The following is a 17,147-nucleotide window of genomic DNA, read 5'->3' as shown; positions in this document are numbered from 1 at the left end:
ATGCATATCAGTATGTAGACAGTCGGCCATTATGGATGGGTCCCAGAGACTTGATTTGTTATCATGGGTCTACACTCATGTTAAAATGAAGGAGGAATAATTAAGGCACTTTTTTGTACCATTTATTACGAGGTACTTATTAAAATCGATCCAATAACAGCGGCTCTTGGCTCTCTCATTCAGTGCTTTTTGGGTTCCTACTATATGTTTTTCTTTGGACTCTTTCCATGCATACATCAGCGTTACACACTACACCACCATATTACTACACCAGTTAGGAGCTTATGGAAATTGATACAACATCACCAAATAATTGGCGACTTGTCGAAAACTGCTACATTTGTGATCATTATATTTGAATCTTCACAGAGACCTGGCTCACTCCAAGCATCCCCTGATGCTAGCATGCAGCTAGCCGGTGGCTTTTTACATTGAGTTGTAGCGCAGACTCCGAATTAAGACAACCTGGGATGGCTCGGGCAGGCTAAAAAGATTTTCCTGTGATAGTGCACTGGAACAAGTCCCAGAGATCGCCTTATATGAACCCTAACCTCTACACCACACACTTTTCTTTAGCGCAGGCAAGTCAAACTCAGATTGGCTCCCGGGCTGGATCCAGACTTAATGCTCTCAGGTGGGCCAGATTAGTAAAAAAATGTCAATGTCAAATATTGAGCTTTGATTTTCAGTACTCTGCTTTATCATTCAGTCCACATTTGTAGCCTAACCCTTCAAATTTTTCCACCGATAAAAAAGGATGTTTTCTGCACATTTATTCGAAAACAATGGAAAAATGTATTGAATGTGTTAACAATTTGTTTATCGTAACGGTTGAATAAATGCAGCTTTACATCCGAACCAACTCAACACAAACAAAAAATCAGAGCTAAAAAAAAAAACTATGCTTGCCTCAATTGTCGCATGGCTTTATAATAAATAAAAAGGAAATTCAAAATAGAGTTTTAGCAGTAAACAGGCAATATCATCAGATCAAACTACAAGGTATGGCCCACTGAAGCTGCACAATAATGTTTTAACCACAAACCAGACTTGATGTCAGCGCTTCTACACTGTTACTGCCCCCTCGTGGCGGGAAGGAGCATTTGATTTGTATTTATTTAAAAAAAATATATATATATTTTGGTGGAAATGAGATAACTAATTGCTTTTTTTACGTACTTTGGAATTCTTGGCAGGTCAGATTAAATAATCCCAAACCTGCGGGGTGCATGTTTGATGCGTATGGGTCTTCTTTGTACATCGGTGAACCTTTTATGAAATGAAATGAAATGATCTGCATTTATATAGCGCTTTGCAAGTCAATGACTTCCCAAAGCGCTTTACATTGTGCTTCACATTTCCCAATAGCGGCCGTGATCTGTGCAGCCATGTAAGGCGCTAACCTGCTTATTGGGGGTTCAGTGTCTTACCCAAGGACACTTCGGCATGTAACACGGACAAGCCGGGATTCGAACTGGAATCCCTTAATCCTAAAACGATCGCTCTACCTCCTGAGCTACTGCCGCCCCATGTCGTAACTTAGCCCAGAATGTGTCATGACAGCCAAACTACAGCCTTGATCGCCATAATTCAAATGTCAATAACAATGATAATGAGGTAACTACTTGAATTGTCCAAATTTGTCAAGTGATTAGGAACTATCAATATATACAATCTTATGTTTTAATGTTCCCAAAACAAACGTTCACGTAGATTTTTATCATTTTTTGGTTTTAAAAATAAAAACATCTCAGGGTTCTCAGCTGTCCTTAGGGGCACCTTGGTGCCCGCAGGTACAATGTTGGAAAACCCTTCGTTAGACAAATATCACATATTGTCATCTTAAGTAGAAACATAAACAACTTTCACCTTTGAAGATAACTGCGTATTTGCCGCTAACAAGAATAAAAATACTGGGAAAATATTAGTGGGTTTTATAAAAGAGTGGAACAAGTACAATCATAGCCATCATTAAGTTGTCAAAACAAAGACCTCCCAGGTAGCTTGGAGCCACTTAGCAACCTTTTAATAGCGGTAATGCCTGCAGGTGGTAACCAAGTTGTCAGGAGCATGCTTCTAGCTAATCAAATATGGTAGAATACCACAACTACTCCCTTATTGGGCATTGGAGCGTTATGGCTTTGGAACTGTTAATTGGATGGAGTTGCGAAGGGAGTGCAATAAAATGTAGAATGTCTGCAAGTCTTTATCTGTTTGGTATTAATTACTACTTTCTGTCATGACCAGGCGCCAAACTGCAGGAGGCTTGTTAAACTCCACACACCTGTCCCTAATTATGCCGAGACATTATATTGACTGCTTGGACAGCACACTGTGTCGGACATTTTCAACTTCTATCCTTTCTATGGCCACCATGTCAGGCTTTATTTTTGTGTCTAGTTTGGACAATTTTCTGGTTATCTCAAGATATGGTTTGGTTTAGTTTGTTCCTGTTTTTAATAAAAAAAACATCCTTTGATGAGCACACCTGCCTCCGTTCCGGTATCCCTGTATTTTGTGTAACTTCACAAACGTAATAGAATGACCCGACCACAAGCTTCCACACTTGTCCACGCGGCGAGTAGAAAGTCCCTTGGCCTTTCTTTACCCTGTTCCGGTAACAAGGGCAGAGTCCTTGGATGCTTTTGCTTCCTGTTCTAATGCAGAGCAGGCTCCTGGCAAAGAGAAGGTCACTCAGCTGCTTCTCTGCTCTGTTGCGACAGAGAAGGACAAGGACCATTGATCGCCCCTGTTCCCGTGGCGAGAAGCCCCCTGTCCTGGCAGCAAGGAGAGGAGTCCTCGACCTTCAGCTGATCCATGTTACGGACGAGAAGTTCTGTTTTCTACAGCCTCTGTGATCTTTCAGTCTTGTGGTTTTGGCCGTCTGGCATCCAACCCTTGAGGAAGACGTGTTTTCAGAATCAGGAGCCAATCTGGAGGGATGTTGCTGAGAAGCAAACACCTCAGCCTGCATCGCTTCCGGCTTCTCTGTATTTTGGGTCCACCCCAACAAAAGTGATGTCTTCTTGCATTTTCAGTAGACACTCGGTACATGGCGAGCCCCCCTTACAGCGTTTACACTTTAAAATAAAATGTTTTGGGCCCCTCTAGACGACATTTTCCCCACTGTACCACATGAACGTATTATTTTGTGTGCCCAAAACTTATAAATTTCAAACTTTGCAGTGTCTTAATTGTCGCAACATTTTTATTTTAAATTATATTCCTTATTAAAAATACCCCACTCTCATCTCCATCCATCCCTTTTTCCCAATTCCACCATGCTAGTTTGCTCCCAGCATCCCAAACACTTTCTTTTTTTATCGGTAATAGTACTCACTTGTCTCCATCTAAGTCCTCATCCGACTCTCCTCATCGACTACTTGCTTGACATGAGTAAAGTGACGTGAACTCTACAAATTGGTGTCAGTGCTCTCTTATCTGCGCCTGTTTTCCTCTTGCTCATTTTTGTCTGAAATTATTAACAATATTTAACATTTCCCCCCTTTGCACTTGTTCTCTGTCTCTCGTCAGCTCTAATTTATTAACACGAATCCATGCATAACTCCTCTCTTTGCCCTCTCTCTGCAACTGTCCAACTATCTCTCCGGTTATACAATCAGAAATTAAATTGCCTGGACCTCGGTTGTATGAGTGTGGCTATGAAGCCAGCCGAGTGGTAATTAGATGGTAAATTGGGAACATTAACGCTAGGAAGGCTGCCTGCTTTCTCTATCCGTATTATCACAGCCCAGACACACCTTCAAACAATTACATTTACTATGACCTTTAGCCAAAGAGCCGCATGCAGTGTGTGCGTGTGTGTGTTCATTTAATGCAGTTATCTGCCATGGGAAAGCGTATACATGTGCCCCTGCTCCCCAAACTAGGTTTTATAGTTTAACCGCACTTACAGGACTTTGCAATCATCTACGAATATATGTACAGAAATAAGACAGCCAATCACTGTATATTTTACTGACCTTTCTTTAGTGCCGACTATTTCACATCTCAACAAACACGCTATAAGGCCAGGCTGTTCCCGGAAGGCTATGGACTCCTAACTACTGTTCTGCTTGGCTGCCTGGCTAAGTCTGAATAACCAATCCAGACTGTTAAACACTTTTATCCAACAGCCTGATTAACTCCGTGGTGAATTGTTTGCCCGTCTGAACTGGCCTTGTCGGGATCCATTAGTGTCGCCTGTCTAGCTCCTGCTTGAATTGATTTCTATCGCCAGAATCACTCTGATCAGGATTGATTGTACCTGTCACCGGTGATCACAGCAGCCATGGCAAATGTTTCTTAATTGTGTACGTCCAAATGATGAAGTAGTTCTTCTGCAGACATGAAAGGACTTCTGGACATTAAGCAACTTCACATTTGGGTGTTCGCTGTGCCTGAGGACACAGAAGGCTGGAGAAGGCTAATGTGATGAGTATTAACTGTGATGCGTATGCTCAGTTTGCAGCTCTCACCTACTTTAAGGATTTCTCACAATGTACATAAAATCCATTCAGTAATCGCCACCATTTTAGACATGTTATTGACCTCAAGCCAAAATTATTGTGTTCTGTTTTTAGGTCATACATCTCTGCGCTCTCTTTGCTTTAATGAGAAAGCAGGATTTGTCCATGCGGATAATGTTAGATTATCAAAATGTGTCCCTGAATATGTAGTCGTGTTTGCATGAATTTTCCAGGTATTTTTGTATTTTTATTATTATTTATTCAACACATCATTATTTTGGTGATCCCTTTATTCATTTTGTTGTAATACATGAACTTTATGGTAATACATATATTTGAATGAAGTATTTACTGGCATCTCAATGTATCCATTCTAATTGGTGTTCGGATTTACTGTTGTTGGGGAGGCCTAATCATATCATACCACCTGCAAAATCTAGTTGGATCCCGTCCTAACAAAGGTCTTTTGTAAAACTTGGACCTCCTGACTTGGTCTGGGAGATTGCCATCCACTTAACTTTCATTCTTGTCAAACCACGCCCAATTCCTATAAAAACAATGGTCAGCCAGTGCCAAGATACATTAGGTCTGAGTGGACCATGTTCCATGCCTACATTGTCAAAATGGCTTACCCTGGCTGTGGCCTTGCCTGCCGTGGCCGCAATCCTCAGTCCTGTTGGTTGTTCACCGGCAGTAAGAGATGTCGTCAAGCTGAAAAGCTTATTGGGCTTTCCTGACATGTCGGACTCTGGAAGCAGCTGATTAACAGCAGAGTTTGGGAGGTCTTTGAAGGGAACTTCTGGACGGCTCAGAGGAAATTCCGGTCTACCATCAAGCGTCTCGGGGAGGGAACCGTGTGCCAGTTACACTGTGTATAGTGGAGATGGGTGGGTGTAGGGATACTAATTAGTACGTCAAACGATGGTCTTTTATCGGGGAAGGGTTCGATACAAAGAAAGTCAGGTCGCGAGGCAACAATTGTGGTCCAAGATGCAGGCGAAGTATCAGTGTTTCAGTGAAGCCTGAACAGCGAGGGCGACCCTCCAAGTGTTTGTTAGACAGTCATTGCAATCGTAATGGCAACCAAGGGTTCTATACCCTGGAATAACAATACGCTGAGACAAGAGTGTTTGGGCCATGACACAGAAGACAACAAACTAGCACAGAAACAAGAAGACAATGTTTAATAGTGACATGGTAGGATTGTGATAGTAGGGAAATCAAGACAAGTGACTGCAGCTGTGAAGAGAAACCTTATTTGGTCACTCAATTAAGAGTTTAAGTTAAGGTTGAGAGAGGTAAGAGAGAGAAGGGGGAAGAAGAGTGATAGAGAGGAAGCTTGAGTGCAGGATTATTATTTGTTTTTGTTCTATTTTGCTTCCTCAAAGTTCTGCCAGGTGTCCTATATTTGGTATTATCACAATAGTTTCTTTCAGTGTTGTTTAAGATGTCCTCCACGGCTTATTACCTGATAAAGAGCAAAACAAATGTGCTTTGTCATTTGTTGTTCTTGACAGGCAAGTGGTTTTAGGTGTGACTTTATGTAATTGTCTTCCGCCTCAGGCTACTGCACATGATGAGCACCAGCCGGGCTTATCAGGCCATCAAATTGATGCACACACACCACAAAGATAGAACTGGTGTATCTCACAAAGAATCAAATGCTGAAACGAGGGCTCGAGAAGTAAATTGGAAAGGACACAAGACGGTCTAAGTCGAGAGCTGGTGCAGGAAGAGGCGGGGAGGACAATGCTTTTAAGATAGGAAGTATGAGAAATGTACTGTAAATTCAGGATTACAGAGCGCACCTGATTAAAAGCTGCATAGTCGAATTAAAAAACAAAACTCAATTTGGTCTTTGTTTGAGCTGCACCAGATATTAAGCCACAATCTAAAAGGGATCTCTACATTATAAAACATTCATAATATAAGAAAATGGTACATTTTTTGTATAATACCTTTCTATATGTCATTGGTATATTCCACTTATTTTCTGAGATAACGCATTTTGAAGTCAGTCTGTCTCGTCTTTGACTTCCCAGGCTCAGACGTCATGTGAAGCACAACAAGCACCAGGGCAAGCCAGTCACCCTATTGGTTTACATGTTAACTAGTCGAAAATGCTTTTGAGTTTTTCAAGCTAAGTTTTGGTCGTTTTTGTGCAAAATGGCTAGGCGTTTTGTCGCACATGGGTGGAGCAATGGTAAAACAAATAGCGAGCAGCCAGAATGTGGCAAACTGGCATCGATAACACACAGAGAGCTAACATCGGCTAAACCAGCCGGGACACGGCAGGCTAGGTGGCTGCCATAGAGGACGAACCGGGATCGATCAGCGGAAAAAAACGGGAGGCTGGCTAACCAAAAACATGCAGTAAGCAGCAAGGATAACCGCCAGCAAACAACAAAACACTACCACTGCAACAAACACGAACCCAGCTCGGAGAAAAAACAATGAGGTGGCCAACAAGCCGACTGCTAACTGGACTAACATAGACCAAATAAAAGTGGAGGCCTTCAGGAGCCCACACTCTCGCTGGAAGGTATGAGGAAAATATTAGAATACAGATGCTGCCCTACTTACGAATGAAATAGGTTCCAGACAATTGTTCATAAGTAGAATTTGTTCGCGAGTTGCTTCAGTGCTATGGTTTGTATGTTTAAGGTTGATGTAAGTTTGTTTAAGGCTTGTATACGTAACCTGTATGGTTTTGTACTAAAAATAAACATTTAATGAAATAATATGCTACATAAAGATAAATAAAGTTACGTTTAACTTACTTTTGGAAGATGAACTTGATGCGACTTCCGACTCCGTGGTAGAAAGTGGCCAAAAAAAGCGATCCAACCATTTTCTCAACCGCATCAAGCTTTCTTATTCCACTCACATTTCAAAAGAAACAGCTCGCCTCTTCTCTACACTTTACACCAACCATATTGAATGGATTTACGAGATATTAAACAATAAAAACATCAAAATTCTTAGCATACTAGAGATACAGTACGATGTTTACAGAGGAACTAGAAAGAGGAAGCTGATTTCTTCTTCAGAGTGGATGCTGGGTGACCTCTCACAGCGCCACCACACGCCGGTAGCGGCTGAAAGAAGCACTACAGTGATGTCCTGTACTCGAATAAAGGTGCAGATAATACAAAATCCAGAAAATAAACGTATCTACCGTTTTTCGTAAGTCGAATGGTTGTAAGTGGGGAAGCGTCTGTATTTGTAAGACAAGCGGCGAAAACACGAGAGGAAATGTCCCTAATCACATACAGTGCATCCGGAAAGTATTATAAGCGCTTCACTTTTTCCACATTTTGTTATGTTACAGCCTCATTCCAAATTGTATTAATTTAATCTCTTATCTCAAAATTCTCCACAAAATACTCCATTATGACAATGTGAAAAAGTTTTTTTTTTTACTTTTTTTTAATTGATTAAAAATAGAAAACTAAGAAATCACATTTACATAAGTATTCACAGCCTTTGCTTAATACTTTGTTGATCCACCTTTGGCAGAATATACAGCCTCAAGTCTTTTTGAATATGATCCCACAAGTTTAGCACACCTATCTTTAGGCAGTTTTGCCCATTCTTCTTTGCAATAAGTCTCAAGCTCACAGGTTGGATGGGAGACGTTTGTGCACAGCCATTTTCAGATCTCTCCAGAGATGTTCGATCGGATTCAAGTCTGGACTCTGGCTGGGCCACTCCAGGACTTTCATGGAGTGGTTCTGAAGCCAATCTTTTGGCTGTGTGCTTTGGGTCGTTGTCCTGCTGAAAAATGAACCTTCACCCCAGCCTGAGGTCAAGAGCGCTCTGGAGCAGGTTTTCATCCAGGATATCTCTATATATTGCTGCATTCATTTTTCCTACTATCCTGACTAGTCTGCCAGTTCCTGCTGCTGAAAAACATCCCCACGGCATGATGCTGCCACCACCATGATTCACTGTAGGCATGGTATTGGCCTGGTGATGAGCGGTGCCTGGTTTCCTCCAAACATGGCGCCTGGCATTCACACCAAAGAGTTCAATCTTTGTCTCATCAGACCAGAGAATTTTGTTTCTCATGGTCTGAGAGTCATTCAGGTGCTTTTGGCCTGATTGGTGGATTGCTGCAGAGATGGTTGTCCTTCTGGAAGGCTCTCCTCTCTCCACAGAGGAACGCTGGAGCTCTGACAGAGTGACCATCGGGTTCTTGGTCACCTCCGTGACTAAGGCCCTTCTTCCCCAATCGCTCAGTTTAGAAGGCCGGCCAGCTCTAGCAAGAGTCCTGGTGGTTCCAAATGTCTTCCATTTACAAATAATGGAGGCCACTGTGCTCATTGGGACCTTCAAAGCAGCAGAATTTTTTCTGTATCCTTCCCCAGATTTGTGCCTCAAGACAATCCTGTCTCGCAGGTCTGCAGACAGTTCTTTTGACTTCATGCTTGGTGTTTGTGCTCTGACATGCACACTCAACTGTGGGACCTTATGTGGACAAGTGTGTGCCTTTCCAAATCATGTCCAATCAACTAAATTGACTGCAGGTGGACTCCAATTAAGCTGTAGAAAGATCTCAAGGATGATCAGTGGAAAAAAGATGCACCTGAGCTCTATTTTGAGCTTCATGGCAAAGGCTGTGAATACTTATGTAAATGTTATTTCTTAGTTTTCTATTTTTAATAAATTCCAAAAAAGTTAAAAAAAAACTTTTTCACATTGTCATAATGGAGTATTTTGTGTTGAATTTTGAGATGAGAGATTAAATTAATACAATTTGGAATGAGGCTGTAACATAACAAAATGTGGAAAAAGTGAAGCGCTGTGAATACTTTCCGGATTCACTGTACCTAAAATGAGCCGAAGTCAAAAAAGGAAGGCACGCTATATACGACGGTCGGTAAACTTTTTGATGATCAACTCAGACAAAACAGTCAGAAGTCCCCCAGCCAAGTTCCAATTACTCCAAGCTGAAATGTCCGCTATGCATTTGCTGATTACTACAATCGCTGTCTAACTTTCAACCGGACGCGCTGTTTTTTTTGCTTCTCGATGTCATTCCCTGATGTCACAGCTCTCGGGGAAATTGTCTGTTTTTAAAACTAAATTCTCGAGACCCATGGCACGTGGGATATTTTGGAACATATCTGCATGAATGTGGGGAGGAACACTACCCGTTCTGGGCCAAATAAAAAAAGGGGTCTTTTATAATCCTTTTAAGCCCGAGGCACTCCTGCCACCGACCACATGGGGAATTTGGCATTGACGCCTTTGCTTGTAGCAAAACGCCAACGGCGTCATGCCCTCGCACACTGAAGCTGTTTTCAGTTTTACAGCAAGTTGTATGTGACCATTGAAAATGGAGACTACCAGAGCGATTTCGAAAACTAGCACAATTTTTTGACGACGCCAAAAGAAAACGTGAATGAGGGCCGCTCTCATAAAATGTAAGCCCTGTATTTATAGATGACAGTACCAGGGCAACCATACTGTGGAGAATAGTGCCGGATTGCAACAGACGTGCAGAGCACATTAGTCGTGGAACAGGGCAGCTCGCCGTTTTTCTCTGTCCCTGCATACTTAAGAAATTTGGCGACTGAGTGCCAAAATTATCAAACATGTTTTGTACTCGGCGCCATTGTGCTGTTTTCCTCCATATACAAATCGTTCTATTGGTCTACTGTTGCTGGGCAACATATTTTTCCCGCCACAAAAGAAAATAAACACATCTTGGTTAAAGCCACAGTGTTTGTAGGAAAATAAGTAGCAACGGTAAGTTATTTTTAACCTAGCATTTAGCTGTAAACTAAACACGTTTTGTGTTATCTACTTATGGAATTTAGGCAAATTAATCTTGTTTTCTTACAAGATCATGCCATTTATTTTCTGATCTACTTTACAAATTCAGATTTGTGTGTGTGTGTGTGTTTGTGTGCGAGTGTTTTTATGTTTAGTGTTTGTGACGTTTAGGCTCCGAAACAGCTGAACCAGTTTTCATGAAAATTTACACAGTACTTTAATCGTCTGTGAATATATTTACATACCTGTCAACCTCCACGGCTCCATGCCCTTACAAAATGTTGTATTTTCCCTTACAACATACAAAATCATCTTACACCATATTTTTTTTTCAAACGTGTTTATCTATGTAGTTTAACATGTTATGTTGTACATGTGTTTTGATATATCATATATATTGTTAAATAACATTTTGTTGTGAGATACTGAGTTGCTCGACATGAATGAGGTTTCTTATAGAAAAAAGTTCAAAAATTAAGTAGCTTGGACGTTCACTGTAGAAGGACAAAATCCGTGCAAATATAATTAAGTAGAATAATACATTTTCTTATTCAAATTATTAATTCATTTTCTGAAATAAATTATTGTTGGTAATATACTGATTAAAGGGATAACCACAAACCTGTCGTTTTTCATTTTCTCCTTTTATACTTCCTTTTTTTCTTAACTTCTTTATACAACAATAATCTCATCTCATCAGCTGCACCGCTTATCCTCAGTAGGGTCGCGGAGATGCTGGAGCCCATCCCAGCAATCCTCAGGCAGTGGGCAGGGGACACCCTGGACTGGTTGCCAGCCAATCGCAGAGCTACAACAATAATGATTCGTAATATTATGCATCAAAGCAAGTGAGCCGTTTGAGAGACGGCTCTCTTTAATGAGTTGAGCCGATAAAGCCGGTTATCTAAAAAGAGACGGACTTCCTTTCACTACATAACTACCACATGAAATCCGAGGCGGCAGATCCAAGCGCACAGTAGCATCAAACCGCTCGCTTCGTTTGCAACGGAAAAAAAAACGATACCAAGATAGAGGCTACCGCGGAAAACTCGTTTGACTTGATTGATTTGCTGTTTCGTCATAGTCGGTGTATACCGGATAATACCCATAATGGACAAATTTGCGTTTTTCGTACACGTGTTAAAATGCATAATAAACGTACTTTGTACCGCAAAAACGTACAGGTTGACAGGTATGATCCTCAGTTAGGTTTTGCTTCAAGGCACCCCTAATAAATACCAACAAAATTTAGTGGGGTCTCCAAAAACAAATAATCACAGTGATCGAAAGAACGCATTAAAAAGAAGAGATATTGGACAGAAGGTTATCAGATTTCATACAATCAAAACACACTTATGAACTAGCTTTATTGCAATTTGAGTTTATTTCAATGCAAATGATCAAATTTAGTTTTAAAAAGAGATGTTACATTATTATGCTTTAAAAAACTGCATTTGTTTCTAAATTTAGAGTGTTTCAAAACCAATAGGATGAAATGGTCCCTTTATGAACAATGATATATAACTTTTGCACGTAAACGCAAATGAGAGAATAGGCGTACGTTATCTTTTTTTCCACATGTATTGCCGAGGAATCCGCAAAAACAAAAATATTGAAATCGATCAGCTTTTTTTAAATTCTTCCTTGGCCCCGTTTAACCTGATGTGGCCTGCGAAATAAAGTTTGCCCACCCTTTTGACCTAGAGGGAGCTGACATGTGTGTCTGCCATCTTGCTTCTTTGGGTACCAATAGACCTAAAGACCTTCTGCTTGCATGCTGGAGAAGTCTGACAAGTGAATGATATGTAAAATTATGCAGTTTGTTCACATCAAGTGTCTGTAGTTTGTATTCTTCTCTTTGCTTTGTAGCACATGTTTTCGGTTGAACTACACAATTCAGCAATATCCAGTGGTCAACAATTACAGTGTTCCTTTAAGTGTCCAACCCGAGGGTGTTTGTGTCAGGATTATATTTAACTCAGTTTTTAAAAACCCTTATTTAACTACACAGGCTTACATTGCCACGGAGTGCTCCATTAAATTGATACCACAGCATTTTCATTACAATGAGCAGCGTTAATTTTCAGCATCCCCAAGAAATTCCAACTGAAATCGCCAATCCTGGTGTGACATCTTCTCTCAACTTTAAGTAGTTGAAGTACAATTTTACAGTTCTTCTCAGTTTGTAAACTTAGGGATTGTAGGTAATTAAATGGATCCCTTAAAATCCTAATGAAGAAAATGTGGGAACCAAAACATAACATATTGTATCACCACAACCATATTTTTTTCTATCCAGAATGGCAAAAGTATCAAATAGGAACATTATGAATGTAATTTTTCTCTTTAATCTTACTGAAAACCTGGTTTGAGGAATAAAGCCAGAACATCAAGAATGTAAGTTTATGCATATTTATGAATTTTCTGCCTGTTATTGGTCCAACCAATCCAGTGGTGTCCTTAAGTTGTAGGTCTCTGTTGATATTGCCTAATTGCAAATCTGCACTCGTCTAAAAAAGTATGAAAAATCTCCCCCCAATTTTTCTTTTTTAACCACTAACATTTGTAAAGGACCCACTCGGGTTTTTGCAAAGGCTCAGTGAAGAAACCCAATTAGTCTAGTAACGGTGGTCTTCACAGAAAGTCGTGAAGTGAGGCAACAATCGTGGTCCAAGATGCAGCCGAGGGGTCGGTGTTCCAGTAAACTCAATTAGCGAAGGCGACAGTCCAAGAGTTTGTCAGGCGAGACTCGTGATACAGAAGGGTAGGCATGGGTTCGGTACGCTGGAATAACAAAAAGGCTGAGACAATGGTGCTTGGGACATGACAAGTAAGGCAACCAACTAGCACAGGGCCAAGAGGACAGTGTTTAGCGACAAGGAAGAGATGGGACACACCAGGGAAATCAAGACAAGAGACTGCACCTGTGAAGAGGTATTTATTGACCAAATAAGGTATGGTCTTGAGAGAGAGAAGGGGGGGAATAGAGCGGGACCGTGAATAGAAACAGGAAGTGTGCGAGAATGTGACAGAAACAGATGTACAAGGTGTATATTTTTGTAACGTCATTATTGCATCCAGAGTTATTTTAGAGCAGTTTTCCTGAGAGTGTTGACCTGTTGGGATGAAATTCAGCACTTTACAGATCATTTTTCTTTTATCGGAATGCTACTTCAAGTCCCTCAATGGTTTCCACCATAAAAATATCAGAAATTGTAAGAACTGCATGTGCGCACAAGTATTGTCATGATTGCCGATTCTGAGCACCTGCGACTGCTTAATTGGCACCAACAGCCCGGACAGCTGATTGGCTGATGTACTCTGTTTAAACCCCCGGCTTCCAAGAGCTGTCAGATCGTTATGAGAACTGTTGCCTCCAGCTCAGTAAGCTCTTACGTCAGACTCTGTTCCTGCCCCTTTCTGCCTGCCTGTTTTCCGATCTGTTTTGCCCTGTTACCTGCCTGCCTCCTGTTGCCGACCTCGTTTCCGAACTTGACACCGCCCTTGCTCTCCAGTCCCGGCTAGCGACTTGTAATTCACGCCTGTCTTCGACCCTCCTCGCTAGACACGAAAGTGCCACTTCCGCATCTCCTGCTCCTCTTGTTCGTCAAATCATCGGATCGTGAAAGCATGCCCTGCTCTTCCTCTTTATTAATAAAAACTGAGAAAACGAGCACTATTGGGTCCTGCGTCCGTTTCTGGTCTGTGACAAGTATATGTATTTCGAAAATAAAAATACTACCCCAACCATTGCAATCTGAATACTCGCAGTTGGACCAAGACCTCAATCCGAGTTCTGTGCTTGTTCCCATGGTTTTACATAATCGGAAATCTGGCTATTGTCCGTTTCTACTTGAACTATTGCCTGCATGTAAACGTAACGTATCTCTTGTCTGAGAACACAGTTCCCCTCATAAAATTTTAATGCAGTCCCAGCACAACACCTATCATCACCAACTCAATTTCTATAGCACCCTTATCGAGATAAGAAGCAGAAGGCAGTTAAAGGTTTGGCCTGAACTTCAGCTTGGTTCTTTTAACGTAAATGCTTGTAATGCTGGGAGTAAGAACCAGGGGATCTCATTAAACTATTAACTGGATGCTAGAAAGATCGAATGTACAACTTTTAGTTCGATGCGCAAGAAATCTGTGTTAGATAAAATAATCACTTCTCATACTGTCTTGGCCGCCCACCCATGTGAGGAAGCCACTCAGCCTCACAAATGTTCTAACGTGTGACCAAGAAGTCTTTACTGGTTCAGACTGCAAGTGTGCTAGAATACTTACAGATAGGAAGCCTCCAGGCAAAGTCACAGCAACCTAGCCCAATGTTTCTCAACCTGTTTATTCCAAAGCACACTTTTTTTTCATGAAAAAATTTTGAGACACCGCATCCGTCAGAAATACTTAATAAGTAATTCCTGCAGCCTGTTTCACAGTCGTTATTTTTGAAGCTGAAATTATCATGCGTCCTAAATTAACACTTTGAAGTTATCATTTGTGATCACCATGGCTTATGAGGTAATTCAGGTTTTATTTTGATAATCATTTTGCAATAATTTAGCATTTACTATATTTTTACTTGTTTGTCAAGTTTTACTACGGGGATGAATAAAGTATCTATCTGTAATTGTATTTGCGATTTTCTCCAAAAATAACTTAAAACCAGCAAAATATCTGCCATTCACAACTATCGTTTTTAGGAAAATACGATCTAAAATCAGCTAAATTATGCGCAGATTTTTACTTAAATTGTTTGTTGGTGTTTTTTGCTGTGCAATCCAAAACAGCTTCATCAAAGAAAATAAGTTATTGAAGATATTTCCTCTATATTACCAGCTGATAATAGTAGAATATTGAACAATTGCATGCTTTAAATCAGGGGTCACCAACGTGTTGCCCACGGGCACCAGGTAGCCCCAAAAAAACACCTGAGTAGCCTGTGGTCCAGTTCTCAAAATGGCACATTAATGGGTCATTGTGATTTTCTAGGAGATTTTCTAGGAGAAAAAGTTGACATGATCAGTGTCTTTAAATAAATGATCAATTATTCCTACTTAGAATTCATGTAATGTAAAGCACTCAGTGCCCTTATGCAAGGCAGATGTATTAGTGGTTGACTGAGCCTGTTATAACACCATATCTAATAATTACATCGTGGATCGGAACAGGTCGGGTAGCTGGGACGGGAGAATGAAGTGTGATCGTGGATTGGAACGAGTGGATTAGACGGGAGAATAAAGCGTGGTCAGGGATCGAAACAGGGGACGGAATCAGGCAGGTTACTGGTAGCCGGGATAGAAAACGGAGCGTGGATCGTGGTTCGATACAGGGAACGGAATCAGGCAGGATATGGGTAACTGAGATAGGAGAATGGAGCATGGAATCAGGGATGGATACAGAAAACTGGACAGAATCTGGCAGGATACGAGTAGGGAACGGAGCCCGGATCGGGGATTGATACCGGAAACAGGATTCAGGCACAGGTCGGGATCAAAAGGGGAGCCAGAGTCAAAGGTGCTTGCCTTGCTTGCCCTGGGGTTCGCTGACGGACTGACCAAAAGTGAACGAGAATGACGTGCTTAAATAGGAGGAGGGCTAATTAGGGAACAAGTGGCAGCTGCGGCTGAAAGAGTGAGCGCAGGTGAGGGCAATTTACGGGCAAGTGACAGAATCGTGACACTTGATGAACCTATACTAGGTACGTGCAATGTTTTTCAAATTTGAGTTTGTCCAAAAGCCATCATGTCAACAAAATGCTCTAGACTGGAAGACAGAGGAAGATGCTTTCTTTCGTCAACAAACTTGGACTGCTAAAGGCATTTTTTCCCGGTATTTTGGTATTCTGTTTACATGACGGTGACAAAATATCATAGGAAGTAAAAAAAATAGTGTCCTGAAATAATATCCACCCCTTTTTGGATACAGTATATAAAAAATATATTTAAATTTGTAATTTGACAAATCAGAAGCTATTTGTTTTTATCACTTTTATAAAGTAGGGTACTTTTATTTGTTATGCAAATGTTTGAGCCTATAAATAGGATTTACTCTTGGGTTAAAATGTATAAAAAATAAAGTTTCTACTTAAGGATTTTGACTATTGCGGTCCTTTTTTAGATCATAGCCCCCGCGAAAAACAAGGTATTACTGTATTTGCTGATTGCCATACTTGGAATTTTGTCCCTTCTTGACCTACACGCAATTCTGAAATGTTTTTTTTTTCCAACTTCCATCTTTCACCACACACACTTTTTTCTCTCTTTCTCCTAGTGACCGATTTCCCTTCACCTCATCCTCAATTTCGCACCCTCCTTTCAGCTGAGGTCTACTCTAAGTGTGGTGACGGCAAAGAAGAACGGAGAGGAATTTGGAGGAGAGATGAGGAAAAGGGAGGAAGTGTGAATAATTGGCTTTTTTAAAGTGTGACAGAGTGTGGCTAGGAGATGAGGGCAAGTGTGTGCGTTTATGTGCTGGGAAGCAACAAAATAAACAGTGTTTAAGGTTGAAAGGAAAGGTGCAAATATGTGCTTGCGTCGTGTTAGCCAGAGAGGGGATGTGTGTATAGTGCAGCACCCAGGACAAGCCTCCTATGTGTGTGCTTGTGTGCATGATTGTGTGGGCCTGCATGCATGTGTGTGTTTGTAGGGAGGAGAGATGAGGTTTATAATTGGGTAGATTTGCCTCTGACTGAGATAATACCCCCTGGGGAAGGAAGACAGAGGGACTAAAGGGAGAGGGATGAAGATGTGGTGGAAGAGTAGAGTTGGGAAAAAAAGATGGGAAAAATATAGAAGGAAGCTTGGCTGAGCCAGGGAAATGAAATGGGAGGTTAAAAGTGTTGCACGCGGTGACAGGGAGGACATTTTTCAAAACCGGAGTAAGAATATATTTAAG

The sequence above is a fragment of the Urocampus carinirostris genome, chromosome 2 (genome assembly GCF_059441175.1).
Source record: "Urocampus carinirostris isolate Australia breed hairy pipefish chromosome 2, RoL_Ucar_1.0, whole genome shotgun sequence".
Lineage (NCBI taxonomy): Eukaryota > Metazoa > Chordata > Actinopteri > Syngnathiformes > Syngnathidae > Urocampus > Urocampus carinirostris.
This window is presented reverse-complemented; position numbering follows the sequence as displayed.